The sequence below is a fragment of the Staurois parvus genome, unplaced genomic scaffold (genome assembly GCF_062004578.1).
Source record: "Staurois parvus isolate SC_StPar_1 unplaced genomic scaffold, SC_StPar_1.0 ptg000365l, whole genome shotgun sequence".
NCBI lineage: Eukaryota > Metazoa > Chordata > Amphibia > Anura > Ranidae > Staurois > Staurois parvus.
In genome coordinates, this window is record NW_028318161.1 from 474347 (window position 1) to 486928 (window position 12582).

General features: G+C 44.3%; 1 protein-coding gene across 1 annotated transcript in view; it reads right to left on the reverse strand.

The window, feature by feature from the left end:
• ZC3H12B (zinc finger CCCH-type containing 12B) overlaps window positions 1–10572 on the reverse strand; it is a 98416-nt gene extending 87844 nt beyond the window's left edge. The window contains exon 1 of the mRNA XM_089685178.1: window positions 10303–10572. The gene's annotated coding sequence lies outside the window, so the exon portion shown is untranslated. The remainder of the gene's footprint in view (window positions 1–10302) is intronic.
• Window positions 10573–12582: the final 2010 nt, after the last annotated feature.

Here is a 12582-nt window from a genome sequence, read left to right on the forward strand (position 1 = left end):
GGCAGCTCAGATGGGCACTGATATGTGGCATTGATGTGCACTGGTAGGCACTGATGGGCACTGGCACGAGGCACTGATGAGCACTGACATAAGGCACTGCTGGGGCTACACTGATCATTGGGGCACACTGATCATCAGTGTACATGTCCCCTCTGCGGAAAGCCGATTACTGGCTCTCCTCTCCTCTCGAGCTGTCAGCGTGACAGCTCGAGAGGAGAGAAATGTCGATAACTGGCATTTCCCTGTTTACATGTGATCAGCTGTGATTGGACACAGCTGATCACATGACCGAGCCAACATCTTCGGCTCTTTCCATGATCGGTGATCCGCTGTGTCCGAGGGACACAGCGCACCACCGATCGCCGCGCTCCCAGAACGAGAGAACCACCTTGCGCCCATCATATTACTATATGGCGGGCAGGAGGTGGTTAAATTTCAGTATTTTTTCATTTATATAGCAACAGTGATTAAATACCACCAAAAGAAAGCTCTGTCTCAAAAAAAATATAAAAATCTTATATGGGTAGAGCGTTGCATGACTGAGTAATTGTCATTCAAAGTGTGACATCGCTTAAAACTGGACTGGAAGGGGGTGAAAGTATCCAGACTTGAAGTGGTTAAGTGTGGAAATCTGGGCATTTATAAAGCAATAATTTGTGGTAGCGCACCCCCACTCCTCTACCACCAAGTATTTTAGTAAAGTTCCCTTAAGGTGGTATTAAACCCAAAACCAAAATGTAATATATTGAAGGTTAACAATCATTAGATGTGGTGGCTGCATTAACTTTCTTTTTTAGGCTTTTTTTCCCCTCTGTTTTCACTTGGTGGTCTGGTCAGGTGTTCTCACTCTGGATGAATGAGCGCAGGGGCACGTTTGGACAACAGCAATGTTAATCTTAGAAGTACTAGCAGATTTACATTATATTGCCAAAAGTATTGGGACACCCCTCCAAATCATTGGATTCAGGAGTTCCAATCACCTCCGTGGCCACAGGTGTATAAAATCAAGCACCTAGGCATGCAGACTGCTTCTACAAACATTTGTGAAAGAATGGGTTGCTCTCAGGAGCTCAGTGAATTCAAACATGGTACTGTGATAGGTTGCCACCTGTGCAATAAGTCCATCCATGAAATTTCCTGGCTACTAAATATTCCAGTCAACTGTTAGTGATGTTATAACAAAGTGGAAGCAACTGGGAACAACAGCAACTCAGCCACGAAGTGGTAGGCCACGTAAAATGACACAGTGGGGTCAGCGCATGCTGAAGCGCACAGTGTGCGGAAGTTGCTAACTGTCTGCAGAGTCAATAGCTAAAGACCTTCAAACTACATGTGGCCTTTAGATTAGCATAACAATGCGTAGAGAGCTTCATGGAATGGGTTTTCATGACCGAGCAGCTGCATCCAAGCCTTACATCATTAAGTGCAATGCAAAGCGTCGGATGCAATGGTGTAAAGCACGCCACCACTGGACTCTAGAGCAGTGGAGACGTGTTCTCTGGAGTGACAAATCACACTTTAATTCTGAAACTGCTTAACAGAACGTTTGTAGTTAAAGAGTAACGCCTCTAAAATCAGATTTTCTCTGGTGCTAATAGAGCAAATTCATTCAAGGATATCTAGATATTGGGTAATGTGGGACAAGGTTTGATTCCATGTCATGTCTTAGGTGCAGTTATGACAAGTGATGAGCTTGTCTAAGAAGCCAACTTGTTTGTTGTAACCATCCTCTATTTTCTATAGGCCTCAAGTGTATTCAGTTTAGGAATATGGGGAGAAAGCTGAGGCCAGTGACAACAACAGTTGTCTTCTGGGGTGGGAATGATCAACAGCTGATCCTTGAGGAAATCAACACAGCTATCTTCACCCATTTAGAGAAATTTATTTTTGGTAGAGTTGCTTTTCAAAAGACATTACCAACTTTTTAAACACACTTATTTTTTATCAGGTTTTCTAGCAAAGAATGCTGTGAAAACGTCCATGCAAACAGCTAAAAACACATATATACTTATTTACTTGTCACAGGGTTGTAATTATTTACAGGTCATACATAGCTAAAGGATCTCTATTGCACTTCTAGTACTAGAGCAGAACGAGACACCTCCAGCTTCCCCACTGAACAATAAAGCAAAATCTAAGCACTGATGAGGCCATCCTTCTGCTTGGTCCACTCTCTTGCATTAACCTAACTGGATCCTAGTACTGGCACGCACTCTCCTAGCTTGGTACAAGTATATCATTATAGTACAATAACTACATTTAAAAAGACACTTATTTTTTAATGATTACATTTAATGAGTACATCTGCTATCCAGTGATGAAAGCAAATGTTTAGGGTTAAACTTAGGCAGTCCATACATTAGTCATTTTTTTTCGTTCAACCAGCGGGTTGAATGAAGAAAATAAAAAATTACCCCATTCCCCCATCCACACCCTCGAGGTGGAAGAGGGAATCCTTCCCACTGAGTTATTGTATTATGACAGCAGGGAGGCTTCCTCTCCATCAAAAATGGACTAATCACTACCACCGGCTATAGCCTGCAGCACTGACCGATTGGGAAAAACCCGACATGGTGATTGTTTAGTAGATCGATTTCTGTACAAACAACCTGCCCATACATGGATCACAATTTGACAGGCCCCCGCTGAACCAGTCAAATTTAGATCCATTTATGGCTGGCTCAATACTCTGAAACTAAACAGGTCAAGATTCTATCTGAACATAGTAGGCATATTCTCCGTGTGCTTATCGTTTTCCTCCCAGCCTCCAAAGACATGCTGGTAGTTTAATTGGTTTTTGCCTAAATTGGCCCTGGTATGTGTATGTATGTGTGATCAGGACCTTAGATAGTAAGATCCTTGAGGGCAGGGACTAATGTGAATGTACAATAGGAAAAATGCAGTGTAAGTTGTTAGTGCTACAAATACCTGTAATAAATAAAAAAAACTCCTGATAGAAATCAAATAAATACAAAATACGACAATATTGCACTTATTGGAAAAGTGCTTAGTTATTACAGTACTGCATTGTCCCTGGTTATTATAACTACAGTCTTATCTTTTCACAGATTTCACTACAGTTATTTCACTGGAGACTCTCCAGGTTTCTATGACTCAATCAACTTAGACTGACCTCAGGCAAAAGAACTTAACATGGCCATACACTAATAGATTTTCTAATGGACATTTGTATGAGTATTCTCAGTACATTCAATGACTTCATAAATGTCTTTTGAAAGTACTTCAAAATTTTGTTTGCTTAAACATTCAATTTTGGAATGAATGTCATTTCCGAAATGAAAGCCACATACACTGTTAAAATTTGTTCAAGTAATATTTTCCATCCCACCCCTTCAAACGTTGTCATCACTATGGTTAAAAACAAATGCTGGCTTGACCCCACTAATGATTCGAAAACCTTTCTGAAAATGGAAAATTTCAAACCAAATTCTACTAGTGTATGGCTTCTCCCTTCAGAAGATGACTACAACTCACAAACTTGAACAACGTCCTCAAATATTTCCTATTCCAAGATGCTGAGTACCATAACTACACACTTGTACAATTCACTCTTCCACAGGAAAATCAAAAGGATATATTGCTAATATAGGTTATAGACAGTACATACAACACCATTTCCTTTTTCATATACTTTCATACCCAAGATTCACAAAATCAGTACCGAGAGAAAATTATTATTATAGAAGAGAATTTTAAGAAATTTATAATTAGGAAAGTAAATCTCAAATGATTGAGCTATTGGAAAAATGTGACTTTTTTGTAAATAAAAATTCTAGTTATACACATTCCCAGCAGAGATCTATGTAAATAACTCCCGAGAATACCAAAGCAGAAGTCAATTGATAACTTACAGTAGAAGAGAAATTATTTATCATGGCCAAATTAAATGAGGGGGAGATAAGACGTAATCATGACATGGTACTTTAATAAAAAGTCACTCAAAGGTATTCAAGTCCATAAAGCAACATCGAATGGTCAGATGAGCGATTTTTACACTTTCTCTTCTGAAAGTTCAAATATAATTCTACAGTTGTAAGGCCAGTATTAGTGGCTAGCACCACAGAAAATCCATGATAAGTAACAGAATAAACAGAAGAGCAGTTTTCGCCACACTGTACAAATAAGCAAGGAATGGGACAGTTGACAGCATCGGAAAAGAAAGGTTGGCTGCAACAAAAAAAAAAATAAGACGATTGAGAAGGGAAAAGAGGGCTGCAGTATGAAGATTGAGATCATTCAGTATTAACAATAATTGATAAAGGTGTACAGTGACTGACTGCAATAAAGGCATCAAGTCATGCTAGGCACACACTATCAGTTAATATTCATTCAACCCAGCGGCCTGAAAGACAAAAAGCGGAGAAGCTCACTGTACTAACTATCCGATATTAGTACAGAGATCTCTCCGCTGAGCTATTGCATTCTGACGGGTGGACTGCCTGCCCTCCCCCCCATCAGAACACACCAGTCAGCGCTCGCAGCCATTGACTGAGAGCGCTGATCAGATGCTGATCAGCAGATGTTTTTTGGTCATGCCCTTCCAACAGAAGCTGGACGTTCGGCCGGCTTCTGTTGGACAGACTGCCGAACACAAGAATGTCTGGCCCATGTGTATGGAGGTTTAATCTGCAGCAAAATATGCAGAAAAATATCAGGTGTGGGGATTATTAGAAGAACAATATGATAAAAGAAAGAAGGGGTAGTCAATAGGAAACTACAGTATAGTAAGGAAGAACAGAAGGCAACTAAAGAACAAGAGAAAACAGTCAATGAACAACTAAAGAAGAATAAAAAGGTTAATTGTGACAGGCTGAGATGAGAAAGGGAGAGAAAGGCTAATCACTGTAGGGCTGATTTACTAAAACTGGAGAGTGAAAAATCTGGTGCAGCTCTGCATAGAAGCCAATCAGCTTCCAGTTGCTTGGGTTTTTTTTTTGTCAAAGCTTAACTGAACAATTTTAAGTTAGAAGCTGATTGGCTATCTTGCACAGCTGCACCAGATTTTGTGCTCTCCAGTTTTAGTAAATCAACCCCTGTGCATCTGAATGATCAGGACAGTCAGCAGATGAGCAAAATAAGGAGGAATAGGAAATAGAGGGCAGAGGTACAACTGATACAAGTAGGAAAGAAGTCTGATTTGTAGATGCCTGAAATGAGGAGAAAAGAGCAGTCCAAAAATGAGTGAAATACAGAAGAGGGAAGGGTCAGTTATTCCTGCCATTCAGGGGGCAGGAAAGAGGCAGCCACCAAAAGCAAACAATGAGGAATGGAAGGGACAGTCAATGGATGACTTAAATTAGGAGGAAAGGAAAGGATACTCAAAGGGTGACTGGAATGAGGAGGAAGGGAAGGGACAGTCTATGGATGACTGAAATAAAGAGGAAAGGACCGTCAATGGATGATTGGGAAGAGAAGGAAGGGCTACTAAATGGATGACTGAAATAAGGAGGGAAGAAGACAGTGAATGGATGACTGAAATGAGGGGGAACAGCTGTAAAGGGGTATTATACCCAAAACAAAAAAATTTAATATATTGCAATTTACCAGTCATTAAATGTGGTGGCTGCATTAGTTTTCTATTTTTTTTTAGAGTTTTCCCCTTCTCTTCTCACCTGGTGATCTGGAGAGTAAGGCCCCTTTCACACTGGTGGACTTTGCCAGCTGGATCCGCCTGCTCCACGGGGAATCTGTCCACTGATCCCTGCTGACAGTTCTGTGTCTGCTCTGCATGGGCGATCAGATGTAAGTGAACCATCTGCCCATTTACATTCACCGCTCCATAGAGGGCAATGGATGGCCTGATCAGGTCCGCCCATGTGTAAAAGGCCTAACACACCTCCTGTATTAAAGTGACTACACTCTGGATGAAGGAGCACATTGAGCACAGCAGACAGCCAGCATTGTTAGTCCTAGATGAACTAGCAGATTTAGAAACAACAAATTAAGCCAAACTCCAGCTCACATTTTATAAGCAGTTACAGTAAACTCTTTTTTTCCCCTTTTGAGATAAAACTTACATAAATAAAGCTGATCACAGTAAGCACCACTGTCAGTAGTAAATGGTTTGTCTAATCTCTCTAACTGCTAAATCTACAGGACAGCTTGTTCTTTTGAAAAAAAAAACAACTAATTTAATGGCTGGATCACCAGATGAAAATAGAAGAAAGGAAGCCTAAAAAGGAAAATGAAAGCAGCCATCACATCTAAGGATTAGTAAGCTGCAATATAATAAATGTTTGCTTTGGGTTTAATACGGCTTTCAGAGGAGGGAAAGGAGAAGCCATAAGGGATCTGGAAGAAGACAGAGTAGGTAGAGGGAAGGAGAAAAGCACTGGCCAGGTATAACTGCAAGAAGGAGGAAATAATAGCCAATGGTGGCTATAAAGAGTGAAAGGTGTTAGTGGGGGGGGGGGGGGGAGGGTGAGGTGTGTGAGTATGGAAGAGGTGGCTGGTGTGTCTACAGACAGTTATGCAGGCCATAGATGGGTCGAAAATCGGCCGATTTTTCGGCCGAAAATAAAATCGGCCGATTTTCGGATTGTTAGTGGGCTATTTGGTCGGCCGTTTTTCGGTATTTTGGCCGTTTTTTTTTTCTGTAAAGTTGGAAAAAAATCGGCCAATTTTGCCGATCGGCCGATTTTCGTGGCAATAGTGGGCAAATCGGCCGATTTTTTGCCGATAAAAAATCTGCGCATGAGCAGTGACCTGCAAGAGGAAGACAAAAAGAAGAAAAAGAAGAAGAGGAAGAGGATGAAGAAGAGGATGAAGAAGAAGAAGAGGAAGAAGAAGAAGATGAGGATGAAGAAGAAGAAGAAGAAGAGGATGAGGAAGAGGAAGAAGAAGAAGAAGAGGATGAGGATGAAGAAGAAGAAGAAGAGGATGAGGATGAAGAAGAAGAAGAAGAAGAGGATGAAGAAGAAGAAGAAGAAGAGGATGAGGATGAAGAAGAAGAAGAAGAAGAAGAAGAAGAGGATGAAGAAGAAGAAGAAGAAGAAGAGGATGAGGATGAAGAAGAAGAAGAAGAGGATGAGGATGAAGAAGAAGACGAAGAAGAAGAAGAAGATGAGGGTGAGGAAGAAGAAGAAGAGGATGAAGAAGAAGAAGAAGAGGATGAGGATGAAGAAGAGGATGAGGATGAAGAAGAAGAAGAAGAGGATGAGGATGAGGAAGAAGAAGAAGAAGAAGAGGATGAGGAAGAAGAAGAAGAGGATGAGGATGTAGAAGAAGAAGAAGAAGAAGAAGAAGAAGAGGATGAGGATGAAGAAGAAGAGGATGAGGATGAAGAAGAAGAAGAAGAAGAAGAGGATGAGGATGAGGATGAGGAAGAAGAAAAAGAAGAGGAGGATGAGTATGAAGAAGAAGAAGAGGATGAGGAAGAAGAAGAAGAAGAAGAGGAGGATGAGTATGAAGAAGAAGAGGATGAGGAAGAAGAAGAAGAAGAAGAAGAAGAAGAAGAGGAGGAGGGTGAGGATGAAGAAGAAGAAGAGGATGAGGATGAAGAAGAGGAGGAGGATGAAGAAGAAGAAGAAGAGGATGAGGAAGAAGAAGAAGAAGAAGAGGATGAGGATGTAGAAGAAGAAGAGGAAGAGGATTAAGAAGAAGAGGATGAGGATGATGAAGAAGAAGAGGATGAAGAGGAAGAAGAAGAAGAAGAAGAAGAGGAGGAGGAGGAAGATGAAGAAGAGGATGATGATGATGAAGAAGAAGAGGATGAGGATGAAGAAGAAGAGGATGAAGAAGAAGAAGATGAGGATGAGGAAGAAGAAAAGGATGAGGATGAGGAAGTAGAAGAAGAAGAAGAGGATGAGGATGAAGAAGAAGAGGATGAGGATGATGATGAAGAAGAAGAGGGCGAGGATGAGGAAGAAGAAGAAGAAGAGGAGGAGGAGGATGAAGATGATGAAGAAGAAGAAGAGGATGAGGATGATGAAGAAGAAGAGGATGAGGATGAAGAAGAAGAGGATGAGGATGAAGAAGATGAGGATGAGGAAGAAGAAGAAGAGGATGAGGATGTAGAAGAAGAAGAAGAAGAAGAAGAAGAAGAGGATGAGGATGAAGAAGATGAGGATGATGAAGAAGAGGATGATGAAGAAGAAGAAGAGGATGATGAAGAAGAAGAGGATGATGAAGAAGAAGAAGAAGAAGAGGATGAGGAAGAAGAAGAAGAAGAGGAGGATGAGTATGAAGAAGAAGAAGAGGATGAGGATGAGGAAGAGGAAGAAGAAGAAGAAGAGGGTGAGGATGAGTATGAAGAAGAAGAAGAGGGTGAGGATGAGGAAGAAGAAGAAGAGGGTGAGGATGAGGAAGAAGAAGAGGATGAAGAAGAAGAAGAAGAGGAGGATGAGGATGAAGAAGAAGAAGAATAGGATGAGGATGAGGAAGAAGAAGAAGAGGACGAGGATGTCGAAGAAGAAGAAGAGGATGAAGAAGAAGAGGATGAGGATGAAGAAGAAGAAGAGGATGAAGAAGAAGAGGATGAGGATGAAGAAGAAGAAGATGAGGATGAGGAAGAAGAAGAAGAAGAAGAAGAAGAAGAAGAAGAAGAGGATGAGGATGATGAAGAAGAAGAGGATGATGAAGAAGAAGAGGATGAGGATGAAGAAGAGGATGAGGAAGAAGAAGAGGATGAGGAGGAAGAAGAAGCAGAAGAAGAAGAAGAAGAAGAAGAGGATGAGGATGAGGAAGAAGAAGAAGAAGAGGATGATGATGAAGAAGAAGAAGAGGATGAGGATGAAGAAGAAGAAGTAGGATGAAAATAAGAAGAATTCCAGTCCAGCAAAAAGTGTCTCTGCAGAGAGCTCCGCTATTTCTGACAGTTCTTTGACATTTACAGCGGTTGCAACAATGTATCTATTTGTTTCCGAATAAAAACATCTGTATCCTAAATGGAAACAAATAGATACAATGTTTCAACCGCTGTAAATGTGAAGGAACTGTCAGAGAACTGTCAGAAATAGCGGAGCTCTCTGCAGGGACACTTTTTGCCGGCTGTAGAAGGGATGAAAATCGGACGATTTTTTTTACCATTGATGGTAACATCGGCCGTTTGAACGACCGAATTTTCGTTTTTTAAAAGAAAAATCTGCCGTTTTTCTCCCCATCTATGGCCTGCATTACGGGCTTTTTTTTACTAAAGCTGGCTCACTCAGAATCTGGTGCAGCTGTGCATGGAAACCAATCAGCTTCTAACCTCAGCTTGTTCAATTAAACTTTAGCAATAAAACCTGGAAGCTGATTGGTTTCTATGCAGAAGTGAGCCTGATTTTGCACGCCCCAGCTTTAGTAAATAACCCCCCTCCCCCCACAGTGCTGGTGATGAAGGGTGAGGGAAGGTAACCTGTGTGCAAACTCAGAACATAGGATGGAGCGTCTATATGAACAAACACCTGACCCTGATTACCTGACAGGGTGTCACCCACACTCAGGTCTGCTATAAGTGGGGGTGGGTGCATGAAAATAACAAGTAATGCACAGTCACATTGGGTGAGGAGGTGATGGGAAGGCTCCCCCAATACGCTCACCCTGGAGGGCTCCCCCATTACGCTCCCCCTGGAAGGCTTCCTCATTACGCTCACCCTGGAAGGCTCCCCCATTACGCTCACCCTGGAGGGCTCCCCCAATACGCTCCCCCTGGAAGGCTCCCCCAATACACTCACCCTGGAAGGCTCCCCCTGGAAGGCTCCCCCAATACACTCACCCTGGAAGGCTCCCCCTGGAAGGCTCCCCCAATACGCTCCCCCTGGAAGGCTCCCCCAATACACTCACCCTGGAAGGCTCCCCCTGGAAGGCTCCCCCAATACACTCACCCTGGAAGGCTCCCCCTGGAAGGCTCCCCCAATACGCTCCTCCTGGAAGGCTCCCCCAATACACTCACCCTGGAAGGCTCCCCCAATACGCTCCCCCTGGAAGGCTCCCCCAATAAACTCACCCTGGAAGGCTCCCCCTGGAAGGCTCCCCCAATACACTCACCCTGGAAGGCTCCCCCTGGAAGGCTCCCCCAATACACTCACCCTGGAAGGCTCCCCCTGGAAGGCTCCCCCAATACACTCACCCTGGAAGGCTCCCCCAATACACTCCCCCTGGAAGGCTCCCCCAATACGCTCCCCCTGGAAGGCTCCCCCAATACACTCACCCTGGAAGGCTCCCCCAATACACTCACCCTGGAGGGCTCCCCCAATACACTCACCCTGGAAGGCTCCCCCAATACACTCACCCTGGAAGGCTCCCCCTGGAAGGCTCCCCCAATACACTCACCCTGGAGGGCTCCCCCAATACACTCACCCCGCTCTCTCCTCATGCCGAGCTCCCTGTCCGCTCCTGTTGTCGGAGGAGAAGGCTTCCGCTCCAGTCCCGGCCGCACCTGGCTCTAGCCCAGCAATGTGAGGCCGGCACAGACCAGCCCTGGGTACAAGGGGCCACACACCGGCCTACACCGAGCTCCGGGCCTTGCCGCTCCCTCCTCCATCCCAGCCTGCCAGCAGCCCCCGGCCCCAGCACCGAGCGCTGCCCACACTGCTCACTCTGCTGACGAACAGCCTGTCACGGGAGAGCAGGGAGAAGAGGCGGGCTCATCCTCCTTCCACAGCGACTGGAGACAAGCGTCACCATGGCAACCGAGTGCCTGAGAGGATGCTGGAGGAAGGACAGTCCATGTGAGCATGGCACAGCGCTGGAAGAGGGATGGATGGATGGGGTGAGTAGGGCTTTCACCTCATCCCATTAACATTTAACACATATTAATTACACAGGTTCTGGGGCCAATTGATTGCAGGTAAGGCACTAGGTGAGTTTTATTACCACCTTAATCAGCCCCAGAAACTGTCATTAATATGTGATGAGGTGGCAACCCTAGGGGTGAGGCTAGCACTGCGGACCAGTGTCACAGATGGACTGTATCGGTGGCTGGCAGTGGCTGGGTGACAGTTGTGGTGAGTGGAGGAGGAAGGATCCACACTCTGACAGATCTCAGGCTGGAATTCCCCAGACAATGGGGGGAGGTAAAACACTGTGACAGCAGGCAGCTGAACTGAGTGATCCCACACAGTGACAGATCCAACACAACACACCACCACTGACACTGACACAGATCAGCAGGCACTAGAAGAGCAGGCTGTGGGAGCGTGATGATGCCATCACTCACTGACACACTGCACATGTGGTGGATATCTGGCCGGCAGGGTCACACTTACACAGACACAAGACATCAGAGTCAGACATCAAACAGAAAATTGATGTGCTAATCACAACAATGCCACAGACATGCCAAGACAATGAGATGAGAAGACAATAAATAATAAACTATGTGACAGTATGAAAGGCGAGGTGATCGATGGACGCTATGTGTCACCTCGCATGCGATCATATCTGGGAGATTAAGGTGGAGTCAGCTCCACCTCCACTGATGAATGATAAGAGGAGGGCTGGAACTGCACAGTAATCAGCAGCCACCAGTCGGCTTGCAGTAGGGGACTGAGTCTGAGAGGAACACTGGAAGGAGCTGCACCTCAGCTGCTACACTGGCCCCAGACACCCAGCATCTTCCTCTGTTCTTTCTTCCTCTCCTCTGCTGCCCCTTCTATCAGCTGAAGGATCATTCATGACGTGGCGGTGTCCCACAGAGAGAAAGTGCAGGCCTGTGCTGCTCCCAGGCACCCCTAGGTGGCAGTGCGCCTTAGGCTGGCCATACACTACAATTTTCTGTCCAATTTCTGCCCAATTTCTGCCCAATTTCCTTTAGATTTACCTTCAACAATGTAGTGCAAAAGCCTGCCTAATTGGATACAATTGAAAGTGTTGTTAGATTTGACCTCCTATTATATGGTTTTTGGTAAATCTAAACCAAAAATCTCAAGAAAATTGTATAATGTATAGCCAGCCTTAGGCGGCCGCCTAGTTTGCCTAATGGAAGCACCAGCCCTGCCTGCAGGCTTCCTCTCACGTCTGTCACTTAAGAAATCCTCATGCACACAGGGCTTTGATTTTCTCTTTCGAACGACTTTTACTCCTGGCAGGTACAGCAGCCTAAAAAATGCGCCTCAGGGCCAGTTCACACCAGAACGCAGTGCAGGAAACCTGGGTGTTGTGCATGTTTCTTGCACTGCATTCAAACACAACTGCAGTTGTGATCTGCAGCAGGTGTTGATATTAAGTTAATGACAACCCAAACGCAGGTCGTAAATGCATTGCATTTGCCTGCACCACATCGCAGGGTACAGAAGTACCATAAAATCCGGTTGCAATGCATTTTGAAAAGTAGCATATGCACTACTTTTGGTGGAGTTTGATTTCAGCACATGCAAAATAAATAGGACACAGCCATCACTTTGCAATTAAAGTGTTACTAAACCCATTACCTTGCATTCACTATATCTGATCTCCCACAGTACACAGAACATGGAAATGCAATTATTTTTGTAAATACAAACTGCTAAATACCTTTTCTCATCAGCAGTTAGAGCAGTCTTGTGACTTTAGCAGAGCACTGGTTAAAGCTTGTAGGAGGAGTTTTCATTTTCCCCTCATTGTTCTATGAGGCTGCATGACCCCTGACCCTCTTTCTGG